This window comes from Numenius arquata, unplaced genomic scaffold (genome assembly GCF_964106895.1).
Source record: "Numenius arquata unplaced genomic scaffold, bNumArq3.hap1.1 HAP1_SCAFFOLD_925, whole genome shotgun sequence".
Lineage (NCBI taxonomy): Eukaryota > Metazoa > Chordata > Aves > Charadriiformes > Scolopacidae > Numenius > Numenius arquata.
Window position 1 is genome coordinate 34,110 of NW_027415324.1, and position 13,456 is coordinate 47,565.

The window sequence follows — 13,456 nt, forward strand, 5'->3', positions numbered from 1 at the left end:
GGGCCATTTCCATCCCTCCTCCCCCAATCCCCAGGGAAAAATCCCCTCCTTCATCTGTTTTCAGCTTTTTTAGGAGGCAAAAGGAGAGCCGGGGCCTGGGGGCTCAAATCCTCGGCTCCCAGGAACTCCAGGTGGTAAAACCAGTCAGCAGAAGCCGAGCCCAGTAGGGAAACTGGGATGAGTGGGCAGCTGCGTCCCAGACATGCCCATGGTTTGGGTCCAACCACCACCTCTTTTTAATGATTGGATTCAGTTTTGAACCCCAAACTCGTACCATAAAAACCAGGTGGTGGCTTTAGGAGGAGCTCCAACTGCTCCCTGTCAACACCCGGGTTTCCACCGCGGTCACTGATCCCCCAGGAAGGGGGACAATGTTTGAATTTAGGAATTCTCTGGCAGAAAATGGCTCCAAATGGGTGGAGTTGCTCCATTTAAGGACAGCCGGCTGGATTCCTTTCCAGTTCTCCTGAGAACAAGAGCTGGGGAGAAGAAACCCCCCCGCCAGCTTTTGTGTGGCCAGAGAGAGAGCTCAAAGGAATAAAAGTCATTTCCCAAATTGTCTTGAAATCCTTCAAATCTCCTCCTCAAAGCCCAAGGATTTCCCCAGCTTTTGCATCCCCCTTGACACTTCCCACCTCCCCTTTTCTTTTCCTGCAGCTCCAGGTGGTTAACGGGGGACGTATTTCCAATCAATTCCTCCCACGGACCCTGCAACCTTTGCCAAAGTCTCACCAAAACAAAGGCCTTTTGCCTAAATACACTCAAAGCACAAAAAATTGCCACCCACCTGCTTCCCGGCTGCTGTCGTCACCGGGACCGAGACGGGACCCACCCTCACCTCCCCCCAAAAGCATCTCGGGCTTGTGAGGGACAATTTCCATCTCCTGCTGCCTCCAGCCACAGTTTCTGGGCACAAACAAGGGCAGGAGGGGGTTTTCTGGAATCAGCCAAGTCAAAGACATCCAAACTTTTCTGGTCCATGGGGGCTGCCCAGCCAAGGAGATGTCCCTTAATTATATCGACTGGCAACTTCTATTATCATCAGAAGGTTGATCAGACTCGGTCCATCGACCCCAGCTCCAGCGTCACCACCCCAACGGGCTCCAGTCTGTGAGACTCGCACAGGCTCAGCTGAGAAAATGATGGCTCCAAAGGAAATGTAGCTCCAGGAGACAGAGCTCCACGGCCTGAGCGCAGCACTAACCAGAAGCTTTACTGACTCAACCGCTGCTTTTCTACCCAAACGCTGCTCATCTCCAGGGAGAGAAAGCTGCTTTAGCCACTTCTCCTCCAAAGCCCTCACAGGGCTAAAGCCACACAGTCAGGAGCACCCCTCTGCACAGAGACACAGCCAGCACAAAGGAAACCCTTTGGGAAATCCATCGGGACACCCATTCCAGCAGAAAAGAGAATCCTTACCAGGCTGGTGGCAAAACTCCCCACGTCTCTGGGCCAGGGGGACGTCACCAACGCGTCCACACCTCTGAGGGTTGGGGTCCACCACAAGGCTGGTTTCCATTCTGTCACATCCTCGGAGCTAAAACTGTCGGCAGGAGCTGCCTCATCCGGGGACTCGGAACCACCAGGGCACCTGACCTGCAGAACACAAGTACCTCTCAAGAGACCTTGATGTCCTGCATTAACACACCAGCACGCTCTTGAGATCACACAACCACACAATGGTCACAGTTGGAAGGCACCTTAAAGCCCCTCCAGTGCCACCCCCTGCCCTGGGCAGGGACACCTCCCACCACACCAGGCTGCTCCAAGACCCCTCCAACCCGGCCTGGAACCCCTCCAGGGATGGGGCAGCCACAGCTTCTCGGGGAAACCTGGGCCAGGCTCTCACCACCCCCCCAGCAAACCATTTCCTCCCCACATCTCATCTCAATCTCCCCTCTTCCAGTGGAAAATCCTTCCCCCTCCTCCCACGGCTCCCCTCCCTCATCCAGAGTCCCTCCCCACCTTTCCTAGAGCCCCTTTAGGGACTGGAAGGGCCACAAAAGGTCTCCCTGGAGCCTTCCCTTCTCCAGGCTGAACCCCCAACTCTCTTAGCCTGTCCTCACAGCAGAGGGGCTCCAGCCCTCCCAGCATCTCCGTGGCCTCCTCTGGCCCACACTCCACATTGTTGGCTCCTGTGGAGCTTTTCACCCACCAACACCCCCACGTCCTTCTCCTCAGGGCTGCTCTCCAGCCATTCTCCACCCAGCCTGGATTTGTGCACCTTGCACTTGGCCTGGTGGAACTTCAGGAGGGTCACAGGAGCCACCTCCATCCTGCCCATGTCCCTCTGGCTCTGGGCAGAGGGTGGAGAAGCAGGACAACTGGCGGACTCATCACACAGGACTGCGGGAGAGCTGATCCCACCTCGCTGAGGAGCTGCTGGGACCATCCCAGAGGCAAAAGGGGCTGAGCCTCTCCTGCATCTTCAGGGATAACGTTCCTCAAAGCCCAGGAAGAAACAGGGCCTGACCAGCGCGGGGGAAAGGAGACCCCACGGGGCAGGGGACGGGGGGACAACGACAGGACAAACACAGTCATTCCTTGGAACAGAGCGCCTTCCTCGGCACTCTTGCTCAGAAACGTGGTTTCTGGAGGAACTGGGTGTTTCACGGAAGGTTTTTACCCTCTTCCGCCACCAGCACCTCCCGGTGGGACTCTCTCGGTGACAGGAGGTCGAGGTGACAGGGACAGTCCAGCGCAGGGAGCGCTTTGGGGCCCTGAGCTCTGTGCAAAACCCCAAAACTCGCTTTTTGAAGGTTGTTGGCCCTGCTGTGAGGGAAAGTTTGAAAATAGTTTTTAAAAATGAAGCCACAAGAAATAGAACGAAAGACGTCGAGTGAAGGAAACGTCTCCCGGCGACGTTAAGCTGCAAACGGCGTTGGTGGTTTCATCCTCCTGGCTTGGTTTCCTCTTGGCAACTTCATCCTCAAAACCACCTTTTCTTCCTCAAAACCACCTTTCTCCCTCTCCCCAGGGCCAGGCTCAAAAGGAGCACCCAAGGGCCGCAGCACCCAAGGGCCGGAGATTGCTCCCACACCCAAGGGGACAGGTTTTCACAGCACAGGGGGGTGACACTGCTTTGGGGGTGATCACAGCACGGGGGGGGAGGCTGCTTTGGGGGTGCTCACAGAACAGGGGGCGGGGGGGCATCGGTGACCCCCTTTTTCCCCCCATCCAGGTTCTCTGCGTGGAATCCATCTGCGTCGACCCCGCCACCATCGAGGGGAACATCAAGGTGAGACCCTGGGGGGGCAGAAGCGACACCGAGGTGAGAACCTTGAGGCAGGGGCCCCCCCAAAAATCGTGCCCACCCCCCCAAAAAACCCATGCAGACACCCTCTTCCCAGCAAGTGAAGCTCAACCCACATCGAGGGGGACACGGGGGTCTCCCCTCGGGGACAGCGGGGGGGGCAGGACATGTCTGTGAGCTGGGACCAAGCAGGGACAGGCTGGGGGGGGGGAACAGGGAGGGGGGTGGGAGGGGTGGGGACAGGGGCGGGGCTGAGGCCACACCCACCCAGCAGGTCAGGAAGGGGCGGCTAAGAGAAAAGGGGTGGGGCTAAGAAAGGAGGCCACACCCACCAGGGTCACCCCAGGGAAGGGCAGGGCTAGGGGGAAGGGGGAGGGGCTCTGGCAGGCCACGCCCACAGACTCAGGGAGGAGGTGGAGCTAAAGGACAAGGCCACGCCCACCAGTGGGAGTCACCCCTAGAAGGGTGGGGGTAGGAAAAAGGGGTGGGGCTTAGGGAGGTCACACCTACCACTCACACAAGGGAGGGGCTGGGCTATGGGCAGGGGTGGAGCCACAGGGAAGGGGTGGGGCGACGGGAGGTCACACCCATAGGGAACACCCTGGGGGGCGGTGCTAAGGGAACAAGCCACACCCCCAAGGGCTACTACAGGCAGGGACAGAGGGGCGTGGCTAAGGGGGAAGGGGTGGAGCTGAAGGGAAGGGGCGTGGCTAAGGGAGGAAGCCACACCCTCAGGTGAGACAGGGACACAAAGGGGTGGAGCCAGGGGAAACAAGCCACGCCCACAGGGCCTCCTGCAAGAGGCAGGGCTAAGGCAGTGAGCCCCGCCCACAAGAGCTGGAAGGCCACACCCACAAAGGGGTGAGGCTAAGGGGGAAGGCCACACCCACAAAGGGGTGGGGCTAACAGGGCCAAGCCACAGCCCCAGCAGCCCCCATCATTTCAAGGGAGGGCCTGGCCAGGAGTTGCCCCACCCCATGGCACTGCCCACCCTGTCTGCCCTCAAAAAAGGGGACAACCTCCCCAAAAAGGGGACAACCTCCCCAAAAAGGGGACTGTCCCCTCCCCGGGTGTGCCTCCCAAAACAGGGACACCACCCTCAAAAAGGGGGCTGCCCCCCCCAAGCGCTGTTGCCTCCCGGGGAACCAGGGTACGAGGGGGAGGCAGTGAACACCCACAGGTAAGGGAGGAGCCCAAAAAAAAACCCCCAAAAGAGGGGACAGATCTCATTAAACCCCCCTGAAATTGGAGGGGTGGTAGATTTTGGGGAACCTCCCCCAGAACCCCATTTTGCCCCGTAGAATGTTGACATCAGCCGCCCCCCTTGCCAAAGCCCTGGTCACCGTCCCCAAGCATTATTGGGGATGGGGGGCATTAATTTTGGGGGCTTCCAGGGGGGTCCATCAGGGTGATGGGGGTGATCTCCAGGTACCTACGAGGGGGATGAGGAGGGTGTGTGTGTGAGGTGGTGACCCCCTCCCCTCCAGCACCTTTTCGGGGGTACCTGCACACCCTGGGCCCATGACAGACCCCTCAATTCACTTGGTTTGGGTGTGTGGGGGTTGGGGTGTGAATGTGTGTGTGTGTGGGGGGGGGAGGTGTGTTTATCAGTGGTTTTCAGGTGTTTTTTCTCTGCAGTGCAGTATAAACGGCCCGGACGGGGCGGGCGCTGCTCTGTGCGCACCGGGAATGGGAAGGGGGGGGGGGCACCACAAAACCACCCGTTTTCCCAACCCCCTCACCCCAAAAACCACTAATTCTCTCACCCCCCACCCCAAAACACACTTCCTCACCCAAAAAGACCCCTCTCCCAACTCCTCCATCCCCCAAAAAACCCTCTCCCACCCCAAACTCCCCTCTCTCCCAACCCAGACAGCCCAAAACCCCCCACATTCTCCCAACCCCACCAAAAAAATCTCTCCCAAACCCCCCCACCCCCAAAGAACACCCCTCCTCCCAAACCTGCACCTCCAAAACCCCTCCCATCCCAAACTCCCCTTACCAGCTCAAAAAACCCAATCCCAAACCCCCCCAAACCCACCCTCAACACCCCCCATCCCAAAAGACCCTCTCCCACCCCAAACCCCAGCTCACTTCTTCTTCACAAGCTCTTCCCTGTTCCATCACCAGCTTCTTGATAGCCCCAAAAACCTCCTGTCACTCCCTGGAAGGGAAGGGCTCTGGTGGTGCCTTGCGAGGGGCGGGGTCAGCACAGGTGCTTTAAATCCCTTCTTTTGGTAAAACTGGCTATTTGGGGGAGTTTTTATCTTGTTTTTAATGGTTCAAGCCAAGCGGCGCGGCCCTTTTGTGGCCCTGAGGGGAAAGGGGGCAGGAGCGCCTTTCCCGCCTTTTTCACCACCTGAGGGGAGCCCTCGCAGGAGAGAGGGGGCGGGGCGAGTGCAGCCGCTGGCCCAATGGCGGCTTGAAGAGGAGGCGGTGGGCGGGATGAGAGCGTTGGGCGGGCCAATGGGCAGCGGTGTTTTCCAGGGTGGGCGGTGCCGCCGTGAGCACATGGGCAGAAGGGGAGGCTCCCTAAGGGCAGCTGGTGTGGGCGGTGCTGCCGGGGGGTTTTAAGGGGTCCCGGGGGGGTTTGTGGCCTCTGTAGAAGAGGGGAAAAGGGAGGAAGGGATGTGGGAGAGGGCAATGGGGATGATCTCGTCGTGGTTTGAGCTCGCCGGGTGCTTCTTTTTCCTCAGAAGGGCTGTGAGAAATGTCCCCGAGGAAGCGCTGCAGAGTGTCGGGTGTCTCCCAGGTGAGGGGCTGCCCCCCCTCCGTGTCCACTCTCCCTTTTCTCACCCTTTTCATTCCGCATTTTCCCCATAGGAGCCACCACTGCCCCCCTTCCCCAAGCTTATTGCCCCGATATCCAGGCAATTCCCTCCCCTTTTTCCCCATAGATATCTTGAAGGAAGTCATTTGGGAATACAGAGATGCCTACTGGGAGATGGTCAGGCGGGTGGGCAGGACCCTGCAGCAGGTGAGGGGGGAGGCAAAGAGGGGCGTGTGGGGGGTATTTTCTGGGGTTTAAGGCCCCCTGTTAGATTAACCCTTTGTGCCTTACAGGTCTTTTGGCTGCAGCTGGTGGAGATGGACACCAAACACCACATTGACATCCTCACCAGTGACCTGTCCCCCACCAAAGGGGTGATCCTGTGCTAGTGTGGGTCTTTTTTCCCTGGGAGGGGGGGGAATTTTGGGAGGCAGGCAGACCTTGTTAGAGCTTCCCCTTCCCTGTTCAGGGGGACTCCTCTGCTGTCCCCCCTCAAGCCCCAGGGACACCCAGACGGCCAAGCTGGGGCTCCTCAAGGTCATCCTCAGCTTCATCTTCATGAAGGGCAACTTGCCCGAAGATGGTGAGGCCTCCCCCCAAATCCCCCCAGCCATATCCTGCTTCCCACTGGTGCCCCTCCCCCCTATTGAAACCCCCTTTTTCCAGGTGCTGTCTGGAAATTTCTTTGCTGGCTCTGGCTGCAGACAGGATAGAACATAATGGGGGATGGGGCTCGTTAGTGCTGCCCCTCGTTAATCCTGTTGTTCCCAGGGAGTGACAGGAGGTTTTTGGGGATATCAAGAAGCTGGTGATGAACGAGGGAAGAGCTTGTGCAGCAGAAGTGAGTTGGGGTTTGGGGTGGGAGAGGGTCTTTTGGGATGGGGGGTGTTGAGGGTGGTTTTGGGGAGGTTAGCGAGGGGGGTTTGGGAGAGGGGGGCTTTGGGGTTGGGTTTTTTAGACCTGGTGAGGGGAGTTTGTGATGGGAGGGGATTTGGGGGTGCAGGGTTGGGAGGAGGGATGTTCTTTGGGGGTGGGAGGTTTGGGAGAGGGTTTTTTGGGGGCAGGGGTGCGAGAATGGGTGGTTTTGGAAGGGGTGGGAGAAGGGATGAATTTAGGGTGGGAGAGGGTGTGTTTTTTGGGGTCCCCCCCCTTGCCAACCCACGGTGTGCACAGAGTAGCACCAGCCCCAACCGGGCTGTTGATACTGCACTGAAGAGAAAAAATACCTAAAAAACACTGCCACCCCCTCCCCCCACCCCGGTGACTGTCACGGGGTCAGGGAGCGCAGGCACCCCCCAAAATGTGCTGGGGGGAGGGGGTCAGGGCTGCTGGAGCCCCTCTGCTGTGAGGACAGGCTGAGAGAGTTGGGGGGGTTGAGCCCAGAGAAGGGAAGGCTCCAGGGAGACCTTTCTGCCCCTTCCAGTCCCTAAAGGGTGGGGCTCCAGGAAAGCTGGGGGGGGACTCTGGATGAGGGAGGGGAGCCGTGGGAGGAGGGGAAAGGGTTTGCCACTGGAAGAGGGGAGATTGAGATGAGATGTGGGGAGGAAATGGTTTGCTGGGGGGGTGGTGAGAGCCTGGCCCAGGTTGCCCCGAGAAGCTGTGGCTGCCCCATCCCTGGAGGGGTTCCAGGCCGGGTTGGAGGGGTCTTGGAGCAGCCTGGTGTGGTGGGAGGTGTCCCTGCCCAGGGCAGGGGGTGGCACTGGAGGGGCTTTAAGGTGCCTTCCAACTGTGACCATTGTGTGGTTGTGTGATCTCAAGAGCGTGCTGGTGTGTTAATGCAGGACATCAAGGTCTCTTGAGAGGTACTTGTGTTCTGCAGGCCAGGTGCCCGGGTGGTTCCGAGTCCCAGGATGAGGCAGCTCCTGCCGACAGTTATAGCTCCGAGGATGTGACAGAATGGAAAACAGCCTTGTGGTGGACCCCAACCCTCAGAGGTGTGGACGCGTTGGTGACGTCCCCCTGGCCCAGAGACGTGGGGAGTTTTGCCACCAGCCTGGTAAGGATTCTCTTTTCTGCTGGAATGGGTGTCCCTATGGATTTCCCAAAGGATTGCCTTTCTGCTGGCTGTGTCTCTGTGCAGAGAGGTGCTCCTGACTGTGTGGCTTTAGCCCTGTGAGGGCTTTGGAGGAGAAGTGGCTAAAGCAGCTTTCTCTCCCTGGAGATGAGCAGCGTTTGGGTAGAAAAGCAGCGGTTGAGTCAGTAGAGCTTCTGGTTAGTGCTGCGCTCAGGCCGTGGAGCTCTGTCTCCTGGAGCTACATTTCCTTTGGAGCCATCATTTTCTCAGCTGAGCCTGTGCGAGTCTCACAGACTGGAGCCCGTTGGGGTGGTGACGCTGGAGCTGGGGTCGATGGACCGAGTCTGATCAACCTTCTGATGATAATAGAAGTTGCCAGTCGATATAATTAAGGGACATCTCCTTGGCTGGGCAGCCCCCATGGACCAGCAATTTTGGATGTCTTTGACTTGGCTGATTCCAGAAAACCCCCTCCTGCCCTTGTTTGTGCCCAGAAACTGTGGCTGGAGGCAGCAGGAGATGGAAATTGTCCCTTAAAAGCCCGAGATGCTTTTGGGGGGAGGTGAGGGCGGGTCCCGTCTCGGTCCCGGTGACGACAGCAGCCGGGAAGCAGGTGGGTGGCAATTTTTTGTGCTTTGAGTGTATTTAGGCAAAAGGCCTTTGTTTTGGTGAGACTTTGGCAAAGGTTGCAGGGTCCGTGGGAGGAATTGATTGGAAATACGTCCCCTGTTAATCACCTGGAGCTGCAGGAAAAGAAAAGGGGAGGTGGGAAGTGTCAAGGGGGATGCAAAAGCTGGGGAAATCCTTGGGCTTTGAGGAGGAGATTTGAAGGATTTCAAGACGATTTGGGAAATGACTTTTATTCCTTTGAGCTCTCTCTCTGGCCACACAAAAGCTGGCGGGGGGGTTTCTTCTCCCCAGCTCTTGTTCTCAGGAGAACTGGAAAGGAATCCAGCCGGCTGTCCTTAAATGGAGCAACTCCACCCATTTGGAGCCATTTTCTGCCAGAGAATTCCTAAATTCAAACATTGTCCCCCTTCCTGGGGGATCAGTGACCGCGGTGGAAACCCGGGTGTTGACAGGGAGCAGTTGGAGCTCCTCCTAAAGCCACCACCTGGTTTTTATGGTACGAGTTTGGGGTTCAAAACTGAATCCAATCATTAAAAAGAGGTGGTGGTTGGACCCAAACCATGGGCATGTCCGGGACGCAGCTGCCCACTCATCCCAGTTTCCCTACTGGGCTCGGCTTCTGCTGACTGGTTTTACCACCTGGAGTTCCTGGGAGCTGAGGATTTGAGCCCCCAGGCCCCGGCTCTCCTTTTGCCTCCTAAAAAAGCTGAAAACAGATGAAGGAGGGGATTTTTCCCTGGGGATTGGGGGAGGAGGGATGGAAATGGCCCCCGGGGTTTCGCTTTGCTCCTTTTGCTTCTAGAAAAGCCCCAAATGGCTCAATCCCCGCCTTCTGCCCCGGGGCAGCCGCAGGGGTGAAGTGGTAGCCGGAGGGTCCATCTCCAGAGCCCTGATTTCCTTGAGAAGAGGGAAATTTTGTGGGGGATGGAGTGGTGTGTGACGAGGAGGAGGGCAAGGAAGGTTAAAGGACGGTCTGTAGAATGAGTTTTATCCCCAGTGTGGTTTTGTTAGATTTTTTGGGCAGAACATCCAGGATTTTTGGGGTTTTTTGATGGAGGATGAGGCAAAAATCCACGTTCAGCCATTGGAATGAGGGCAAACGCTGGGAAAACGGGAGGAGGGAACTGGGGTTGGGGATGAGTGTCACTTGGCCCCTTCTCCACAGCGTGTTTTTGGGTGGAGGGTACCCCATATTGGCCAGAAACGCCCCAAAATGCCAAGTGCTGTCCCAGTAAAGCACTGGTTTTGCTGACATCACAGCCCGTTGCCGGCCTCCCGCGTTCCACACAACATTCCGACGCGGTGGTTGCTCGCTGGCCGTGGCTGTGGCAGCTTCCTACCGCTGTGGAGAGTGATACTCACCAGTTGGACTGGTTTTTTTGGGGAAAAACCCAAATTTTCCTGCCCAATGGGGCCCAAAAAGCCTCCAGTGGCCGAAGGGTAACGCTGGGGGTGGGAAGGGGCAGTGGAAGTTGGTGGCGGAAGACTGAGTGATGTTTTGCTGGGAAACAGGGACCGGTTTTGCCCCAACTCACCACGTTTTCCCTCTTTTAAAGCTTTTGTTGCACCGTATCCGTTCCCCACATTCCTTCCTCACCCTCCTCTTCCTCCCCCTTTCAGCCGCATCAATGTCGGGGAGCAGTTGCAGGCGGAGCTGCCTGCCCTGCGGGACAGATCCCTCTTGGGACAGGAGGAAGAAGAGCGAGCCTCCCTTGTCTGGAAGCCGTGGGGTGACATTAAATCCAACCCCGAGACGCAGGAGAAAGGTTTGTCTTAAACCTTTTCTTTGGGGAATCGGGAAAATTCCACCTTCTCAGAGTTACTTGATAGGGCATTTGGGTTCTCTCCCGTCTTGTCTTGGCCCCGTAGCGATTGAGGGAAGGAGATGGCTAATTTTTGGGACGAAAGTGGCTAAATAAGAACCGATGGTGCTCTCGGGAGCATCTTCCATGAGAAAGTGGGGGGGGTTTGGCAGTCCCAGCTCATCTGCAGCCAGGGAGGAGTTTCTCTCTGGAGATCCCGCTCCAAAAGCTGCTCTTCCTGTGGCAATAGTTGGAATATGGGCCTTTTTTCTGTGCGTTTTGTGGTTTCCGTTCTGTTTTCTGCCCTTCCTCCATTTCCCATCCATCTCCTGTGGCATCTTTCCTCCTTTTTGGAGGAAAACCTGACTCGTTGGTGTTTTTTCTTTCCTTTGTAGTTTCAAAGCTGCTGAAGATGGCCTCTTCCAGCGGCAGAGCCGGGGCAGGGCTGAACGCGGAGCTGGCTCTGCATTGCCTGCACGAGGCTCGGGGCAACGTTGCGGTAGGGAGCAGCGCTTCCCCCTGAAGAACCCGCTTTGTGACTGGTTTGAGCTGGGAGTTGCTCTGAGTTGGCTCTTCCAGGGGCCGGAATCTCTTTGCTCAAGGCGCCGGGTGCTGCCTGTGGCGGCGTTAAGGTCTGGTGGGGTGACAGAGCCCGTCCCGGTGCATCCATTGGAGCTTGTTTGGATTCTGGGACAGTCGGGAGAATGGAATTTCTCTTTTTTCTTTTTTTTGCCCTTTTTCCTCCTCTGCCAGAGGAACTGAAGTCCTTTTTTCCCATTAAATCTGGCAGGAAGCTCTGGAAATGCTGCTCTCTGGGCCCCCCCGGAGACCCGAATGCCACCCCTTGGCTGATTACCATTACGCAGGTAAATGGGAGGAGAACAGATCCCTTGGCTTTGGGATTTATCCTTTAAAATGTGAGTTTTGGGTGGGGAAAACAGTAGTTTTAATCCATTTGTGGGGCTTTTTGAGGCAGGGAAATGCCTCTTGTAATAATTTGCCTGTGGCTGTTTATCCCAAGGCTCGGACGCTTGGACCCGGCGGGAACAGCAGCTCTTTAAAGAGGCTTTTTACATACATAAGAAGAATTTTCGCCTCATCCAGAAGGAGGTAAAGCCATTGGACCGGGCCGGAGCTCATTAGCGGGGAGGCTTTTAACCCAGAAAGCCCTATTTTCAATCCCCCGTTGGAATCCTGTCCTTAGGACCCTTCTTCCTGCTCAAAACCCAGCGGGAGAAGACATCATTGCCCTCCTTTGTAATGACAAGGGAGTCTTTAATATCCCTGGATTTCTCCCCATAGATCCAGAGGCAAACCGTGGCCCAGTGTGTTGACTCTTGTTCCTTCTGGAGGAAGACAGTGCGATTTGGGTGCACCTGACCTCGCCTGCTGGAGAAAAGGGTCAAGAGAGTCCGGGATGAGGTGGAAAAAGCCAAAGGCGAGGTAAAAAAGCTGCTGGGGGGGTTTGTTTCCTGGACGAATCCATCTGCTCAAACGTTCCTTGCCAGGAAAGAGGGATTTGCTTCACGGAAAGAGATATTATTTTAATCTTTGGTGGGCGGGGGAACGGGGTGGCTGTGTGGCTTCAGTGTGTGGGAATTGCACCTTTTCAGCCCCTTTGATAGATTTTGTGGAGGAAAGTGCTTTTCCGCTTGGCACAGTGGAAATAATACAGTTTTTCTTGCACCCCGTTGTGGCTTTGCGCCCTGTTTTCCCATTGTTTTTTTGGCTGTTTAGACTTTACCCGAGCTGATAAACCGCGTGAAATCCACGGCCAAAAAATCTTATTTTTCTGCCTTTTTGAGCCATTTCAAGTTATTTTGTCCCTGGTTTGCAGGCCGTCTGCCCCCAGAAGAAGAGGCAACGTGCGACCCCCAAAGACAAGCCCCCGCCGGGGCGTCACCACCCGCAGCCCCACAGCGCCTGCGGCTCCTCCGGGGATCCCGGGACCTCCCTGTGCTGGGACTTGCCCTGAGGTGAGTGCGGAAGGTCAGCCCTCCCTTTTTCTTCCCCAAATGCCTCCTTTGGGTTCAGAAAAGCACCCTGGGGGGGTGGGGGCGCGGGGGCAGAAGGGAAGGGCAGCTGGAGGATTGCCCTTGCCCAGGTGCCTCTTGGTGGTTTTATTTGACTTTCAACCCCCAACATTCTGTCTTTTTGGAGTCGGGGAGACCTTCCCCGGAGCCGTGAGGTTCAGAGCGGCCCCTCCTTGTGCAAAAGCCTCAGGTTTCCCCTTTTTGCCCAGGACAAACTCAAGTTCCATTGAGTTTTGTGGCCCGAGGCTTGCACACTCCAGTCCCTCACAGCCAGCAAAATGCCTCCAGTTTTAATTTGACCTCATTTGAAGTGATCGCCCAATTAATTCTCCTAATTTAACCCCCACCGATCCATCCTCTTTAACCACCAGCATCCAGACCGGTGTCGTTTCTATGAAGCTGGGTCTAATGGATTTCTAGAGGAAGGACTTACAAATCCCTTTTTCCTTTGTTCTGCTGCCTTGTCCCTAAGGGCAGTTTCCCACGGGGTCCTATTTCCTAACTCCTTGAAGAGCTGGAAGTTTGCTTTCTTAAAATGTGGCATCCTAACTGTGCTTCTCGTGGGCTTCCAACTTGTGAAGAGAGTGAAGTGCACTAGAGCATGATGACTGCAGCCCATGGACTAGGGGATTGGGGGATGGAAAGGGCCCCCGGGGTTTCGCTTTGCTCCTTTTGCTTCTAGAAAAGGCCCAAATGGCTCAATCCCCACCTTCTGGCCCGGGGCAGCCGCAGGGGTGAAGTGGTAGCCGGAGGGTCCCTCTCCAGAGCCCTGATTTCCCTGAGAAGGGGGAAATTTTGTGGGGGATGGAGTGGTGTGTGAGGAGGAGGAGGGCAAGGAAGGCTAAAGGAGGGTGTTGGCGGAAAGATTTTTATCCCCAGCGTGGTTTTGTCAGATTTTTTGGGCAGAACCTCCAGGATTTTGGGGTTCTTTTGATGGAGGATGAGGCAAAAATC